The sequence below is a fragment of the Ambystoma mexicanum genome, chromosome 2q (genome assembly GCF_040938575.1).
Source record: "Ambystoma mexicanum isolate Mex_15411 chromosome 2q, UKY_AmexF1_1, whole genome shotgun sequence".
Taxonomy (NCBI): domain Eukaryota; kingdom Metazoa; phylum Chordata; class Amphibia; order Caudata; family Ambystomatidae; genus Ambystoma; species Ambystoma mexicanum.
This window is the reverse complement of record NC_090924.1, coordinates 648,528,927-648,547,640: the sequence shown is the minus strand read 5'-3', so window position 1 is coordinate 648,547,640 and position 18,714 is coordinate 648,528,927. Positions and strand designations below refer to the sequence as shown.

Genomic DNA, 18,714 nt, shown 5'->3' with positions numbered 1-18,714 from the left:
GGGAGGGGGAGGAATCCCCCTGAACCTCTCAAACCCATTTTTCTTAGTTCTGGCACCCTTGCTATGCTCAGTCGCAATCGTATACTTGTGGCAAATATTTACACCCTCCAATAAAACAACTCAGCAACCACCACTGGTGGCTTGTATATTTAGGGACCAGGCACCGCCCCCTTCTTTATAAGCTAGGTGAAACATTTGAGCTTTAATTAAAAAACATATTTTCTTCTTTCATTTGGAGTAGTGCATGCCCCTGCAGCAGAATAATCTTCATGCACATTGCACACACATGGTGGTCCAGCCAGGCCCGGGGTGTGGCGTGCACCGTGCTTTGTTAAGGAGCTTGGGAGGTGGGGGGTAGGTTCCCCAAAATGTTGTGCTAAGCCACTGATTGGGCACTGTAGACTTTGAACGCTTTCAAGTGTGATGTGAATGGTTTAGAGGGGCTGCACACTCAACCAGGACCCTGCTCTGGTGCAACACTGTTTAAGAAAAGAAGCGCTGGACACATAGGGCCTCATATCGACCCTGGCGCTCCCGTAATGAAGGGTGCCGGTACGGGACGGGCACCGTTCATTACTGGACGCCCTATTACGAGGTCCCTTTGCGGGACCCGCTCAAAACGTCTGGTCAGACCAGACGTCCTTAGCGGGTCCCGCAAGGAGACCAGGGAGCTAATAACGGGTGCGTTATTAACAGACCAGTTATTAGCTCCCCCCCCCATTCCCATTGAGCCCAATGGGGGCTCAAATGGGAATGGGGGTGGGTTTTTTAAATGAGGAATTACCGGGTCCTCCAAGGTTGGAATGGCCCGGTAATACCTCATTGAAGGAATCCAGTCCTGGAACCCGGTATGGAGGCAGCCATACTCGTAATGAGGCCCATAGTCTCAGAAGTGAGAGAGCCAAGGAGTGATTCACCCCTCTCCACTCAAACTCCTTCTTGGAAAGGGCTTTGTGGAAGCTTCATTAACATGCCGGTCCTGGGGGGGTCATTGAATAACGCACCTCGCACATAGAGCTCTGAAAATCATATATTGAGCCCCACCCTTGAGGGAAATGCAGCACCCTCTTCCCCACACCTAACCCGTTGAAAAAGATTAAAGAAGAGTCATGTATCACAGCCTAGGGCATTAAGGTGTGATGTTCGGCTCTGGGTTTTCGGGGACAACATGTGGTTGCTTGTCTCATAACCTAAAGATAAATGCACCCGGAGAGAGATAGCCTTGGCTTACACCCGCACAATAGGTTTCTTCTATCGTAGTGGTAGCTGACTCATAGATACATTTATAACCAGGGAATTTTGTTGATACTAAATCCTGGTCAATGATTTAATTTTCAGGCCTTGCCCATGCAGCATTTTCTCCTGTGTGAGAGCGCACACCACTCCAGGTCAGTGCTTTTTTGGCTTGTTTAACACATCAATGGCATTGATGTCGAGTACTTCTGTGTCCATTGATCTAGAGATGTTTCATACACTAGCTGCAGCCTATGTTAGAGATTTCGGTTAACCTATTACAAGTACTGCAATATCTATGTTTTACATAAAGGCCCCCACGTCAAATCTAGAAAATGATATTCCACAAATGTGTGATCTGGACAAATCATGTTTCCCTCTGTGCCTTTGTTCTTATATTTGGCTGAAATGAGAACACCTGGAAGCATGGGTGTTAGACGCATCTGAAGGTTGTGTGCCATCACTTCCTGTGATGTCACTTTGGGGTGGGGTCAAATTACATCGCTACCTGTGATGTCATCAGAGGTCAAGGGTCATGTGATGTGACTTCCACTACCTCTGGCATTTTGATGAAATGATGAAATGATGCTCCTGAATCAAAGGCTGAAGCTGTTTGCTTTTGAGTCCTCTTACTACCTCTGCCAGTCTCTCTGCACCCTTATTTCCTTCTGTTTTCTTCTCTTTGCCGACAGTCCTTTGGAGTAGAGAATAAAACAAACACTCCTAAGTGGGGCGCTTTACACCTGGTAATGACCAGGGGACCAAGTTACAGTATATAGCGCAGCAAGGGCCTTAATGTGGGTCCTGGGTCCATTACCAGTCAGTAAACCCCCCACTGAAGGAGTTATGGCAATTGGAAGACCAGCATGAGGGTGCCATTCATTGTTTTCATATTGTAGGTGGCACAGCAGTCGGTGCACAAGTAAAAATACATATAAAGATGTCCACAAACCAATTGGTGATGGGAATAACTGGTAACAGTGATGAGGAGGCAGAAAAGGTGGCAGCTTGCGGAAGGTAAGCCAGTAATAGATGTGGGGTTAGGGAGGAGGTTTGGTGGCGAATGGGGGAGTTTGGGGGTGAAAGGGGACATTGAGGGTGGAGGAGGAAGGGAGGAAGGAGTGTGGTGGGAGGAAAATGGCTGCATAGTAGGCATCCTATGGATGTGAGGCTGGATTTGAGGTCCGAAGCCATCAGGGAAGGCTCACCTTCAGAGCACCCTGATTGTTTGGAATGCTGCATGACGTCACCAACAGGGCGCGAAGTTGTTATATAGCTTCCAGAATTATATTCATTACTGCTAACAAATAGGTGGCAGAGAATAGGTTTTTTCTTCTGTTATTCTCTTTGTTCATCCCTATTTATGGAAACATTTGCTTTAAAATGCACTATTTGGACCTATTTTTTCCATGTTGGCAACGGGGGAGAAACCCCCAATATCTTCTTGGGTGAGTTGGCTTTGCTAGTTTCGCTTGCATGATGTAAGATAGGGCACTTTTCGTTCCCAGTCCACCCGTGTGCGTAACTATAGCATTGTTTAATTAATGGAACACTTTAGCTGCGGATTTCATATTCTTTGGTACTCTGGGTTTATGCACTGAAATGCACCAGTGCTTTGTGGGAAACATTTATGATTGTAAGACAAATCTGTTGTTTTATGAAGTTCATTGTGATTGAATCTGAGGCGGATTTGCTCAATGAGTTTCAGTCTGTGGCAGTCCTAAGCGTTAAGTGTGTTTTTGCTGCCCTTTGCTGCAGTTTGAGAGAGGAAGAGGAGGAGCAATTCCATGAAAGCTCCATCACAGCGTGGAGCACAGTGGAGTTGCTCGATGAGTTGCAGTCTGTGGCAGTCCTGGGCGTCAAGTCTGTTTTTGCTGCCCTTTGCTGCAGTTTGGGAGAGGAAGAGGAGGAGCAATTCCATAAACGCTCCATTACAGTGTGCAGCGCCGCCGAGTTGCTCAATGAGTTGCAGTCTGTGGCAGTACATGGCAGGAGTGGCTTGAATACTCTAAGGATTGAATTCCGACTGAATGCTGATACATGCTATCCTCAGAGGTGAGGTGAGGAGTTTGATTAGGATTCATTTGTGCAGCTGTATGTGAATTATACGACAGGGTGAGACTTGCCTGGAAACCCTGATTGGTCACACTGATAGACCGGCTGTGCTTTCTACTGTGACGATTGTGAAAGCAGTAAATCCAGGAAAGGTCTCATGTATAACCTGAGGAGTGGCATTTATAGAGATGATTGAAAGGCAATTGAGGTAGACTGCGAGGAAATTAATGTCCATCTTCCTGAAGCTGACATTTAAGCTGTGTATGGGAACTTGCAGCCAGTACTACCCAACGTAATTATTGTGATCCCTACCTCCTCTCTTCCTATTTCCTCGGGTGTATGTCAGCTATTTGTCAACCGCAATGAATATACCCTATCATCTTCATCAATTAGGAGGAAAATAAATGATTGTCAGAATGGGAGTCTGTTCGAGGACGAAGTTTTGGAAGGAAGAAGGAAAATGAAATCTTGGAATTACTTCCCTATTTGGTCCCTTCGTAATACTTCAACGATGCGGAAACTCCAGGAAAATGTGCCCGTTAACTTGGACCTGAGTAATAATCCTGAGATTGTCTCTTTTTGCATAAATGATCGTCCGTTAATGAGACCCATTCTCCCTCCTAATACTAGGATGGAGGAGAGATCTGTTAAGTTGTCAATAAGGGAGGGTCCTCAGGTGGTTGACTACCCGGAAAAAGTTACACTCCTGGTGAGCCTTCGGACTTAATAAATCCCTCCCAGTCAGTGCTTGTTTCACTAAATTATGTTCTAACCTCTATGCTGAAGGTTTTTGAACTCCTAAAGGGATATGTCCAAGTTCAATCGGGAACCCTCCTTACAAATGAAGTGGGGGCTGCAAATCCTCCCTGGTTGGATTGAAAACAGCAGTAAATACTATATTGTTGGATGATCTAACAACCATAAAGGAGGATGTCCGAATTCAAATTTCAGCTCTTACCACTTTACAGGGTAAGGTGGGTAGGCTGAATTTGCAACTCTCCACAGCCAACAATAATATGAAATGTTTGGCTAATATGGTGAATACATCGGCTTGTAAAATGGGACCCGCAATGCAGGAAATCCGACCGTATGAATTTGGAGACTCGCCCTGTCTCAATCGACAATGGAGGAATTAATTAGGCTGGCTCATATTCCTCCTGAGCCGGTATTTCAAGGGGTGGTAGAGAAGGCGGATGTGCCTCTGGTAATGGCACCAACGGTGTCGAAATCTTTGTCTGACCCCGTGAAAGTTATTATAACAGAGAATTTAAGGGAAAAGAATTTTAAAAAACACATTTCCAATGACAGGGGTTTGCAGGAAAAATAAAAAAAGAAGATAAAAAACCAAGATGCGAGAAGGACAAAAAACCTGGAGGTCCTCGAACAGTTGACAGTTTCAAAAGGCTCTCAGCGTAAGGGAAATTCCAAACCAAGGAAAGGCAAGGAGCCTGTAAAGACTTTTATTCAGGTATCCGCTAAAAGGTCTGTACAGTCCTTGGATTGTGCGTCTGAAATGGACAAGATCATCCCAATCCTCAACCTGGCCCCTCTTCGGAACAACCAAAATAAGTTATTAAATGGGCCCCGATTTTCTGTAACGAGAAAAATAAATGGACATTTCTACTACCCATTGCCATGCATCACCTAGTTCTAGCTCGGTAGTGGATCTTAGAGATTCACTAGCAAATACAGACGTGGGGCCCTCAGGGAATACGAGGATGGTGGAGGTAGATTGGAGGTAGACTCCTGCTAATTTACAGGGTAGTTTTTTGTCTGGCGGAGGGAGGGGCGCATCCCATGATGTTATAAACAACCGTTTGGTATTCCTGTACATTGGTTTGAACTTAAATCATCAAAAAGGTTGTGAAAGCCCTGAATAGAAGTACTATAGTAGCAACTATGAAGAAAATACCTGGCCTCTGCCTATTTTCGACATATGACCTGGATTTTGCGTGTTTCCCTTATGAGTCAAGAACTGACTTAGTGGAACTTGGCTTGAAATCCCAGCATATGGGGGAAGAGGCAATGTGAAAGGCTGTGGTGGAATGGGAAAAGCATGGTCTTGTAATCTCGAGTTCGAGAATGTGAGTAATAAGAATAACATTCTATCCCTGTTGCCTAATATCCTGTCTGAGGTCCTTCAGCTATTTGGATTAGATGAGAATCAACTCTAGTAAATGAGTATGTGAAACTAGTGAGTTGGAATACGCGGAGTTCCAGTAGTGTTAGGAATCCGCTTACGCAAGACCATATCTTTGGTGGTTTTGATGTGGTTCTGTTCCAGGAGACATGGCTATTTAGACCATCCATTATGGATGGCTTTACTATCGTGGAACAATTGGCTACTCATTTGAAGGGGGGTCGACCCTCGGACGGGCTGTTGATAGCAGTCAGAAATTCCATCTTTTTGAGCTTAGAATAAATTACAATAGCAACTCTGGGTATGTGTGCTGGGTTTTTGGAGACCCCGGGAGGGTGTGATCAGAACACAAGTTTTGATGAACATTTACTGGAACTCCACATTATTCAGCTTATATGTATTCTTCGAGTTTTATCCTCTCTCTTGGAATTGGTGATGAATGATAATAAGCCTGTGAACATAATCCTGGGAGGTGATCTGAACTCTTGCTGTTTGATAACATTGAATGTGAAGATTGTAAATAAGACCTGTACACTGAATGGGAAGAAATGGTTAGACTTTAAGGATTGGAATTTGCATATGGTAAATGGTTGTACAGGAGGTACTTGGGAAGTGAATTCAACCTGGACCAATGGTCACCAGAGTTCAATGATCGATTATTTATTTTTAACAAAAGACCTATTAACCTGTTGTGTTACTTTTGAAATCCTAGACACCAGTAGAAGTGACCATAGTATTCTAACAGCTAGTTTTACATCTTGCGGATAGATGTACGCCACTAAAATATAACTCACTAGTAGAGGTTAACCAGAAAGGCAACAAGCTGGTGAAATTTAGAACTATGGCAAAACCTTGAACCAAAAACGTGATGTCTATTTGGAAACCATTGATAATCCCAACTTGTCCCTCGCATGCAAACCCTTCAGCTATACTAATTTTATCTGGAGCGTGGAGACCCCGGACTCAGTAGAATTGAAGGGGGCCATTCAGCACCAACATGAATACGATCAAATCGCCCGTGACAAGAAAAGAGAACAAAGAAAAGTGATTAAAGCCCTCAATCATGAGCAGAAAGTGGGCCAGGCATTGCCTGCTAAACGTACATCGTTGGTAAATGGTTACAGAAATTGGTCTTAATCTCATCGCGCCATGAGATTACAATGGGATGGTGAGGGAATGCTGAGGGCCCTATGCAAGAATAACTCCAGTAATTTTTGGGCTATTGTTAACCTGAGAAAAGGGGTACAATTGGACTGTCAGGCCAATGCTGTCTCGGAGGAGAAATGGTGTACTCACTTAATGAAGCTGTATGGATCCCTGAGTTCGTCGTGTGATGTCTATTTTTTGCCAGTTTGTTGGACCTTGACTATTTCTAGAGAACTCATTGAAGACTTAATATTGAAGGCTTCTTCATGAAAAGCCCCAGGGCCAATCTAATTCAATTCTGAAGTCAAATGTCCCTGCATGGTCAAGGATCCTGTATGATCTGGTTGAGAACATTCTGCAATTTAGGGAACCGCCTCCATCTTGGAGTTCTGCCATTGTAGTTCCGATTTTCAAGGGGGCGATAGGGCGAAACCTGTCAACTATCGCCCGATCGCTCTTTTGGAAGCGGACAGCAAGATTTTTGCAGCAGCAATTCTGGGAGAATTGGAAGCATGGGAAGAGGGGAGAAAAAAAACAAGGGCAAAAGCCTTCTTTTTTGTTTAAGGGGGGCCTGGTTCTAAAAGGCAAATTAGATTATGAAGCAAAAAAGGGAGAAGAGAAATCAGGCTACCCCTCCCTTTGGCGTAAATGAGGTGGGAGGACCTATTCAACAAAACTAGTAATTCATTTAAACTAATTGTACAGAGTCACACTCGATTTTAAGCATATAAAACAAAGTTTAATAGAGAGAACATATTAAAAAGACATTTGTCAAAATCAAGGGCAGTGCAATTGTTACCCCAGAAGAGAAAGCAAATAAACATGTGTCTTAACATTGGCAGAAAAAATAACCAACAAAGGTGATTTCACATACAACAGAAATGATTAGTGTGCAGTACTAGATATGCAACACATTTTCACTGTTAGCTGATTTCACATACAAAGAAATAATTGATGTGCAATACTAGGTATGTAGCACATATTCACTGTCGACACAGATTTGGTGTTTCTGGCTTAGAGTACCGATTGTAGTGTTTGTCAGTCAAATACGATGGGTCTAGACACTAAGGTCTTATTGATGGAAAAACGACTTCTCGGGGGCTCCAAGCTTTCTTCAGGATGAAAGAACAGTATAACTCGATGTGCGAATGTTCATCTAAAAATAATAAAAGGGGGCGAGTTAAAAAGGTGTGATAATGTTCATTCTTTTTTAAATTGAATGCAGGCAAGAGTAGGTCTAAACCTCACCTTTAATGACTTCTAGGGAGGCAAGGGTGACTATTATACAGTAAGCAGAATTTAATTACCTGACAAGGTTGGTTTGGAAAACACGCAGGGTGTGTTTGAAAAATGCAGATCCACGATGCAGTACTTGAAAAACAGTAAATTGACAGGCCAAAGGGTCTGGCTGGGGTGAAGACTGTGGTGCCCAGTTTGTTGCACGAAGGACACGTGTCAGTGGGTCCTAGTAATTTAGAAAAAATGTAGTTGAAGCAGGGCATGTAGCTACGCTGTAGAGGCAGCATGTTTTGGAGAAATACAAAAATGCACTGAAATGAGCTGGGAGGTTGTTCGAAAAAACTCAGGCTAATTACACAAAACGGACGGTAGTTATTTTGACAAAGTGGCGAGGCTGATCGCCAAGAAATTTTCAATCAGAAAGTGCATTTCATAATACTTGTAGACAGGCAGGCTGCGCTGGAGCGTGTGTGCCATGTCGAATTTGTGCCGATTAGTTAAATGGAGGAGCTCACCTTAACGTGTAGAGCTGTCTGCAGGGAACCGAGCTCTAGTGTCTCAGCTATCGCGCATGCATGTAAGCGCTGTGCTGGTACATCTCTTCAGTTGAATAGATTGAAGAAACTTTATTGAGGTTTGCGGGACCAAAATATGGCACAGGGGCTTGTTTGAGATAGAAAAAGGAGAGAGAGGAGCCCTTGAGACGCCATTTGCATTTTTTTTATGTTGGATACGATGACCATGTTGATTATTCCCTCAAAGTAATAATGGGAAGAGGGTACAGAAATTTTGAACAAGCAACAAATAGGGTTTAGGAGAGGCCTTTCAACTTCCTTGAATGGCCTTATAATGCACTCTCTGATGGAGAAATTATGGTCTAGAGGTGGCCTGGTTCTCTATGGTGCATGGGTGGATTTGTCATTAGCCTTCAACACCATTAATAGAAATAGGCTGTGGTCCAAACTTCAACAATGGGGATTTTTCCAAAATGGCCATAATAATACATTTTCAGACAGAGCCAGATTCAGGTCAGGCTAGAGGAGTGAGACCGGGATGCATGTTGGCTCCCTGTCTTTTTAACCTCTACCTTGGAGATCTGAAAAAGGCGCTATTGCCCTGTGCACTCGGCCCCCCTAAAATAGGGAGCCTACCATTGAGCTGGATCGCATACGCGGATGATGTTGTCCTGGTGAACTACACGCCTGTGTGCCTCCAGCGGATTTTGAAAGAGTTTGAGAAATACGCAGCAAATAATAATCTAATTATTAATGCTGCGAAGACCACCATAATCTGTTTCCATAACTCTGGTAGACGTACACCGAACTATAAGTGGTACCTGAATGTCTTTCTGGTTCCTGTAAAATTGGATGTAAAATATCTAGGTCTAGAGGGCTCTACAGACCAACTTGGCTGTCAGATGAGAAAACTGATGACAAAATATTGTAAATTCTCGCGGATGCCTCTAATTGGCTTCTATAAAAGTAAGCTGATTCCAAAAATTCTCTATGGCCTAGACTCAGATTTTCAGGCTTGGTCAGTGGGCTGGATAAAAATAGAGGGAAGGCTCCGGAAGAGTGTCCTTAATTTACCACAGTCCCTTCCAATTGCCAGCTTGTGCTACGAATTGGGTTGAGTTCCTTGAAAGCATTGCTCAAATGGAGAATAGTCTTGCTTTTCTCGATCAGTGCTGATTCCCAGATTGGGATCGTTATATGAAGAGGTTGCAGATCATATAAATGGGGGTAATTTGACTAAATTGAGGAGATTTAAAGACTTTTCTTTGAAGAGTCTGTCTCGACTCAATACATTTTCGGAGGACCTTATTGAGAATCCGGGGTGAGTCAAACGGGTGATTTTGGAACAAAATTGGATTCGGACCATTGACTCTATGAGAAGTCTGAAGCAAACTAAATAATTTTCTATTCTTGATAAAAATAGGTGCACCCTTCTGGGCAATTTGATTACATTTCCAAGGGCTGGGGAGAGAAATTAATTTCTTATTTTTTTCCTCAATGTAATTCATACAGGCGAATAAAAGGTTTCTAGAGAGAGGACAAGTATTGAGGAAAGATCCTGTTCATTGTGTGGGAGAGGAGAATCTCAGAGTCTTAAATACATCGTTGGTGGTTGTACAGCATTGCAGGAGGTAAGATCTAGCTATCTCTCTTGTTTACCATGATGGCTTCTTGAATACGGATGCATGCTGGGAGAGAGCCTCTTCGGGCTGTGACCCAAAGATAACTTTGGGGGTGCTACGAATGTTGAAATATGGAGGATGTAAATAGAATATTGATTTGATGTCTTATTTTTAATTTCTCTTAATTTTCCTTTATATTTTCTCATGTTATGTTTCCTTCTATGTGGAATGAATTATTCAGTTGTAAAAATCTGTATTGGAATTGGCTTTACACAAAGGATCATATTTGGTAATGATCATATAGATTAGAGCATGTTTAGGAGGGTTGTATGAATGGCATTTGTATGAAAATATTTATGTTTCTAATTTTGTAAAAAGCTTAAATAGCGGCAAAACACAATAAATACAATTTTAAAAACAATTATGTTTTTATCGTCAATCTGTTAAAGATAAAGTTGACTTGACGTGTATAATGGAGTTGGGGGGAAACGATGGAACCATTGCACTTTTTTTTTCAGATAGCTTTGTGGGTGCACGAAACAAGCGGGACAAAGTTTTAAATAAATATAGGCTTCAAGTTAATTCCAAGGTAAAGAGGATAAGGTGCCCCCACAAAACTCCCTCTTTTACTGTGATTGAAAAACAAAAAAAAGCAAAAAATCCCTACTGGTAAGTGGTGAATCGAATCCTTCTTAAATCAGTGACTTCATTAATTGAGCGGGAACTGGTTAAGACTATTCCAAAACATTTCAGAACCAGCATGCATTTTTTATCTGCCACGCAATCTTAAAAGACGCCAATCCCACTGGTACCATCTTGTTATACGGGGATCCAATCAGGAACAGAGGGTTTTTCTAGCCCTTTAATACCAGATGTTTTGCCTTTGATGGAGTCCCCATTTCAAACCACTTTTTGTCACCAATTAGCTGATGCAACTAAGCAGGCAATGATTTTTGATCTCTCCGCGAACTTTGATAGAATCGTAAAGAATACTCCGAATCTTTAGGCGGGATGCAAAAGAAACCTTCAAAACCTGCACGTGGGTCAAAAGGGGAAAGTGTTAGCAGTAAACCAGGACCAAAGCAAGGAACAGAAGAGGACAGACTATTCAATACGGAAGGGGTTTGCTGAATGGTTTTTGGGGGATCTTCCTTTGGATAGGCATATCTATAGACCACTTCAAGTGATAGTCTTTATTGCGAGGACTACATCAGTGAGGAACTGATATGGGGCCTGGTCACATAAATTGCACTTGTGATGGACATTTTTTCACCAGTTACAGACAATTTAGCACACAACTGTGCACGGCCCAAAACCTGAAAAATGTGGTTCTTACACTCGTCAATGCTGGTCACTCAGTTCCATGACCTTTTTGCACTGGTCAGTCCATGCAAATGTTAGTGCGAAATTGCCTTCAACCAGTCTCAGTTGCCCTTCACAGTTGTACTTTAGGTGATCTGGGCTCTGGAGTGCATCTTAAAAGTGCCTCAGAACATAGCTGATCAAAGAAGAGTTGTTGAGTGTAAGTGAAGCTGAGGTGAGGGCCTGTCAAGGACTGCACATCTAGGTGGAGTACCCCCTGACCAAAACCTTGAATCCCATTCAAAGAACTCAGGCATCCTAGTAGAACCAAAGTGAGAGGTGTGAGAGAGAAAGTTAGACAATTCAACATGAAGAAAAATCGCTTTGATTTGCCCCACTTTGCATCCCTGCTAATGATAATCCATTGTCATGAGACCAAAAGGAGGACATTTTTATGCTGATCTGAAAGTCTTTGAATTGCCTAACAGTGGCCAAAGGCCTAGTGGATATTTTATTTTGCTAATTCTATTGGATTTCATTGCTGGCTTTTTTAAATGTTTAATGTTAACAATTCATTTAGTTATAAGGATGTAATTTAGTGTATGTTTTGATATGGGGTTCCTTTGCAATCATCCATTCCCCTTTGTCCTTTGAAAAGTGAGTGTGGGTTTTCCTTCATTTTAACTTTATATAGTATACCAGCCATGGCTACTTCCTCAGTAAAAAAAATCATTGGGCATTTCGATATCACGAATAGGAATACAAATACTGATAATACTGGCTGGGTACAATAAATAGGGATTGTTTGGTACCCAGTCAATTTACCAAAGCAAATTTCAGAGTGGTACATTTCAGTGTAACCACGATATAGATAAATACCAAAAATATTAAATAAATATATATAGGGTAGAGGGCTAAGGGGTTAAAATGGATCTGGATGAAGGTGTAAGCACCCTTCATATTTACGCCACTGGTTCATTCCAGTGGACAACAGCCATTGTAAGGGGGCATATCCTGCCCCACACAATCCTGGTGCTTGCATTACTGTCAGATAATCTCTGCATGCCTTTTTAGACACATTGACATCCCTCACACTCTGCAGGAAAGGCAAAGTGTTGGCCAGGAGTCCTGTGCCATGGGACCATTCCCCTGGGTCCTCACAGCCATTGACTGGATGCATATGTCGCTGCATCCCTCCAAGAAACAGAGTACAAATACAGGCATTGCAAAAATTAGCATTCCATCAATGTGCAGGTCATCAGTGATGCAAATGGTCACATGATGCATGTGAATGCCAATTTCCCCTGATACACCCATGATAGCTACATCCTGCGCCATTCCCCTATTCATCATGCTCTGACATCTAGAACCTTTGACAAGATGTGGCTCCTTGGTGAGTAAGTCTGATCGCACACATCCAACCACACAAACAAACAAGCATATGCAAAATATCCACCAACCACACAAACCAAGTTAACCAATATTAACCATTTACCCATTTGCAGGGGACAGTGCATACCTCCTCTCCCCATTGTACCTGAAACCCTCAGGAATCCATCTAACCCAGGTGAGAACTGCTACAATGCTGCACACATTGCCACTAGAGGCATAGTTGAGCACACCTTTACAGTGCTCAAATTATGCTTCTGCTGCCTTGATAACTTGGGTGGTACTTTGGTGTACACACGACCAGTGGTATGCAAAATCATATTGGCGTGTTGTGTTCTGCACAACATAGCAACACACAATGGCATACCCGTGGAGGTACAGGAAGGTTTGCAGCCAGATCTTCCTTCCCCACCCATACCCCTATCTGGGCAAAGGGGGCAGAGAGAGACCACCTGAAACCATGTGGGCCAAACATTTTTTGCATGAACCACTCAATGTGTTGTAAACACACCCCAAGTCTTCATTCCTAGTAGGTTTCAATGATGAAAGAGAGGAAGACCTGTTTGCCTAACATAACACCCTGAGAATGATGTCTAGGAGCGGCAATGAGTGTATGCATAATTACAGAAACAACACACTGCAATCTCACCTGCCTCTCCATACCACAAACATTCACATACACACCCGCATAGCAGATGATTCACCCATACCAAATGACTCACAACACCACTGACCATTCACAATATATGGACTACACACCTCACCATCATCTTATAATCCATATCCCCACCAATAACAACAACTTGCATGCAAACACCTCAGAAAGCCAGATACATCACTAGATGACACACTGCAACCAACACTTGAAGGACTCACCTGCCAAAACACCAGTGACAGGATATGAGCACCACCTGCAGGTGACTGATCATAGTCAAGCCTGTGCCATGGAACATCACATTTACTAGGAGAATCATAACTACATTACCAAATATTGTGCCCACAACTAATGCAGACCAGATCACATCTATACCTCCAAAAGAACTGTACTGCCAAAAAAACACATCACACCAGCAGGCATCGCAAACATCACCTTAAACGTCAACTCAACAACAAGGCAGGACTCAACTAATAACATGCATACCACATTTACGACAGGAGAGGTAACAAGTTCTCTGTCACTGGGCCCACCCTCCAGTGAGGCATTATGAAATGGGAGGCCACTCAAACCATGGAGTGCAAAGTATGATACTGCACAGCCTCTTTCTCTACCTCCATGCGTCTGCATTGCACCCTCTGCAACTCCTCCAGAACAGAACTGCGAGACTTATCCTTGGCCTCAAGCCCAGGGACTGCATCTATCCAGTGCTGAAATCCCTCCACTGGCTCTCCGTGGCTGCAAGGATCAAGTTCAAGACCCTCTGCATTGTCCTCAAGGCTTTCTGGGGCTTGGGACCTCCCTATCTTCAACGAAGCCTTCCTAAATACTGTCCTTCCCGAGCACTCTGCTCGTCTACCTCCAACCTTCTCCGAGTGAGCCGGTTCTCCAAGCATAGATTTGGAGGGAGATCTTTATCCTCAGCAGTGGTCTACCTCTGGAATAGGATCCCTGCAATCCTCCATCTTGAGCCTGATCCCCTTATGTTCCAGAAACTCCTTAAGAAATTCATTTTCCCCTCTTCCTTCTCTCTTCCTCTACCCTGCTAAACTTTCTCTCCGCTCTATCCCTCTCTCCCTCCTTTTCCACACAGCTCGCAGACTGTCCCCCGGGTGTGCCCTAGAGTCTCAAAGGTCCCTGGAACCCTTGCCCGTCCTATTGCACTTTCCTCCAGGCCTGTACTTTCCTCATCGCTACTGCACTTGGTCAATGACCCATGAGAGTGACATCTCTCAGCATTTACCCCAGTTTATGACTGACTGGGTGCACTTGGACTAGCCCCCCTCCCCTGCACTTGTTCTCCCCATCTCCCTCTCTCCTACATCATGGTTACACTGAAATGCATCACGTTGTAGGGGGTGTGGGTGTATGTGCCTGCCATCACACTCTAGGGCCAGAATCATGGCAGTTAGATGACTTGGCTGTCACCATACCTACATATAAGTGTATGTCCACAATAGCAATAGGCTCTGGCAGTATCAGACTTGAGGTTGGTGTCATATATGGATATGAGGCCTACCAGCATACTACCCCTGAGAGCCAGCTGTCATGCCTTGCACCTCCCAAATGTGTGCTAGATCATGCGGGACATACATCCTCATTACCACCTTCTCATATATACACAACTGAGTTCACTGGTGTCCCTAACCATGCTCCTATGGAGCTGCTTCATGTCTGTTGTGAGTCAAAGCTGGACATAGGCACAATGGAAACTACTGGCCAGTCGATGGTTGTCATTCACAGCCAGGCCAGGGCATAACGATTGACATTCTACCACTGCCACCCCAGGTTTGTGGATAAGCACAGGGCTCCAGATGGCATGTAAAGCATCCACTGTACCCCCTTCTTGGCCAGTAGCTGCTATAGCCACTCAAGACATGACTCATATATGGACAGCAGCAAAAAGTGTGTCCCAGAAGGACCCATCTGTGCTGGGCCCACATGTAAATCCCTTAACCTGGCACTTGTATTGGCTGCGGTAAGCTGTGTGGTGCATTCAAAGGGCAGTTTAACAGGATGTAATTTTCTCTTGAGTCAAAAACAGATTTCTAATTAAAAGTGCAGCAATGTTACACAGCCCCTGGGCTGATGCCTTTATCAGGTGTGCAACACCCCATTACATGGGACAGGGAATGTTCACATGACATTTGGAATGGGGGAAGGAAGAGAAGGAACCCGAATCATGTCCCCTGTACATAGGTCACATTGAATCTAGGGGCAACAACAAAGCCATCATGCACAAATGACACTCACCAGATGTGACAATATATGTGTCATTGCCTCCAACGCCCATGACCTACTCACTTTATATGAGGCCACTGATCACCTCTTCAATTTGAGTCAGCTCCTCTATCTGGGGGATCCTCCACCTGTTGCCTGGGCTGAACTCCTGCCTATCATTTCCTTTGTTTTCCTACTCAGATCTCCCAGGTACTTAGATACCTCCTTGGAAGTATGATGTTCCACTCCACAGGCATTTATTCATCATTCCCCTCCTGCCACAGGTGCTTGCATTCTGTAACTAGGAGGGTACTTCCAGCCCAAGTATAGAGGTCCACATCACTCTCATCCACTGTCATCATAGCCTGTGAGGATGACCAGCTCCTCATCCATGAAACTTGTTTTCATTGGTGGCTCCTTCTCTTTCGGTGGCCACTTCTATTTTCGTGGCCCCGTCTCTTTCAGTGACTGTTCCCTCTGACTCATGGTGCTTCACGCGGTCCTATTAGCACAAGCTCTGACTGACTCCATTAGTCACTCAGAGCGAATCCACATATGCAACCCCCACTGATTTCATGATGGAAATGAGATCTGTGTATGCGCCCCGTCGCGATTGTGTATGCGCGTCCTTTTCATATCTGAATTCGTGAACACTGTGCATGCATAGCACGCATAGCATGCCTTGCTGAACTTAGGCACTGAGCGCCTTTCCTCTGCTTTCCACTGCTGTCTCGAAGTGTTCTCTGATGTCACCTTTACCAGGCTTGTCCTCGTGACTTGCCTGATGTGTTGCCTCTGTCTGCCTTCTCTGCCTTCTCTGCATGACAACTCCTTCTGCTTGGTAGTCTTTCTTTGATGACTAACTACTTGCACTATTCTGGATTAACTGTTTGATAACCACAGCCTGTCACCTTCTGCTGGACCACTGTGCAACATTGAAACATCTACTTCCCCCTGCTCACCTTATCTGCCTCATATGAACTCCAACATCTCCATTGCACCATCACAGCTCCTCAGTTCAGGGACTCTCAGGACCTACTCTCACTCCTAACAGCCTCACATCTACAATGGCTGGCCCATCATCAGATCCTGCCAAGGTGGTGAGGCTGAGGGATGTCATCTTTTCCACCAGTGAACTTTGCATTCTGGGTGATCAGGTCCTGAGTCATTACCAATCCCTCTTCAGGACGGATGTACTGAACTTTGGCTTTGTGTAAGTATTCAGCCAAATTTCAGTAGAAAAAAAGCTATTAGCCTCTGGCTAATCCGAATACTTTGGACCAGATTCTCAAAACTGAGTGCAAATGAAAAAGCGAAACGGATGGACTTTTTTAATTTGCTCTCATTGCTGAAATACGCAGGTCACCTTATTCTCAAAAGTGACCTGCCCATTTCAGCAGGGGCTGGACGGTGACGCAAAGATGTGCTGTTCAGCCTCATTGCATACATTAGTGTTGGGAGCATGTATGACAGGCTCTTAGCACCCACGTGGTACGGGAAGCACATTTCAAAGAGGAAAGCCTTTAAAGGCATGGAAGAAAAGGTATTTCTATCCATGGGGTACGGAAATTCAAGTTTGACAGCCGCGTTTTGCTCAGAAATGATCCTGCCATGATTTGCTCCTCCCCCTTCGCCTGTCCCCAACAGGGAGATGGCCCTCATTGATGCGCATTTAAGAGTGCAGCCCATTTCTGAATTTGGGATGTGTTTTAAATGTGCAGAAAGGCCCCCTGACATGTGCAAGTGCACAAGGGGGTGAAAAGGGGCATCTGAATGAGCACATCAAAGATATGTGGTCATGCTCTTCACTCACCTGGTGGCAGCACTGAGGAGGATGGTCCCTTCGGACCGGCCACTTTGATGGCCTCCTCCTCCACCTCCACATCTATGCCCCAGACTACCCCAAGTGTGGCCTTTGTGCTTGACATCTGCTCTGGCTCCTCTGTTGATGTGCCACCATTAGTCTGTTTGGATGTGTCGTTGTCCTTGGTGGAGATGGAGGTTTGTACAGAGGCAGATGAGGTGGTGCCGATGGATGGACTGAGGTGCATGCCTCTGGCCTGGCCATGGGGCCCAGTGGAGGACAGGCTGTGTAGGTCCAACAGTCATTCCAGGAAAGTGCCAGGATGGGTTCCTCTCGCCGGAGCCAATCAACTTTACGAGGGATAACCAGTGGCTGTGACTGATTGTCAGGCAGCAGGAATTGTTGCGCCACAAAAGGAATGAAATTCAGATAAGGGTGGATATGAGGAAGAAATAGATCTGCACCATCATCCATGTAAGGCAGGAGGCTGGGCTAAGGGTGCATACACAGGTGGCAGTTGTGTGTGCATAAGATAAGGCAGAAGAAGGAGGAGTGGTGGTGCCCAGGCTTCAACATGCAAGACTGCAATTGCCAGGTCCAGGGCTAAGACAGAGGACACTATTGCCCATGATTGGGCCTCCCTCATGGAGGAATCTCTCCAAAACATTGGGGCATGGATGATACAGGCTGAAGAGACCTTCCACAGAGAGGGGATGGCCCGACTCTGTGAGGCCAATGTGCAGGCTGAGTTGTCCGTGACCCGGCATTAACCGAACTGGGGTAGAAGGAGGAGAATTTGAATTTGTATCTATTAGTTTGTGTGTGTTTTTATTATTTGGGAAGGGTAGTTTTATGTTTGTTTTGACAGGTTGCCTTATTCTTTTTGTACATATGTAACATTACTTCATTTTCCATGACAATTCATGGTGTTGCATTGTTTTTGGAGCATGTAGTCAATGTGGATGCTTGCTGTTGAATGTGTGTCTTAGTGGGTTAGTGACCATGTCTCTATGTGTTTGGCACATCATCTCCATGATCCAGAGTCTGTGATATAAATGTCACAAGCTTGAATGCAATACTCTGTCGGTCAATCGGGGAACTGACATGTTCCTGCAGATTATTTGTCCGTGGTTAACCATAGTGGAGCTTGCTTCAAGGAGCTACAAAGCTCTTACCTGGTCATTTGGGGATGTGCACTTAGATGGGAGCAGTTGGTAAGGAATCCACAGAAGTGTGTGGGGAAGTTACAATGGTAGAGTGCAGGCAAATATGCAATAAGGAATGTACTTGCAACCAGGGGAATGAGTTGGGCCAAACTCAGGGTAGGTGGAGAATGGTGGGTGTGAAGAGGTCAGTGTTTGGGAGGAGCTATTCCTTGAAGATGATGGTATTGG

The 18,714-nt window shown here is 44.4% G+C and overlaps 1 long non-coding RNA gene across 2 annotated transcripts in view; it reads left to right on the top strand.

Moving 5' to 3' along the window:
* The window catches only part of LOC138569657 (uncharacterized), a 1,296,145-nt gene that overhangs the window by 1,022,449 nt on the left and 254,982 nt on the right, over window positions 1-18,714 (top strand). For both annotated transcript variants that reach the window (XR_011303296.1, XR_011303294.1), the window contains one exon: window positions 9,841-9,959. This is a non-coding gene — a long non-coding RNA (uncharacterized lncRNA). The remainder of the gene's footprint in view (window positions 1-9,840; window positions 9,960-18,714) is intronic.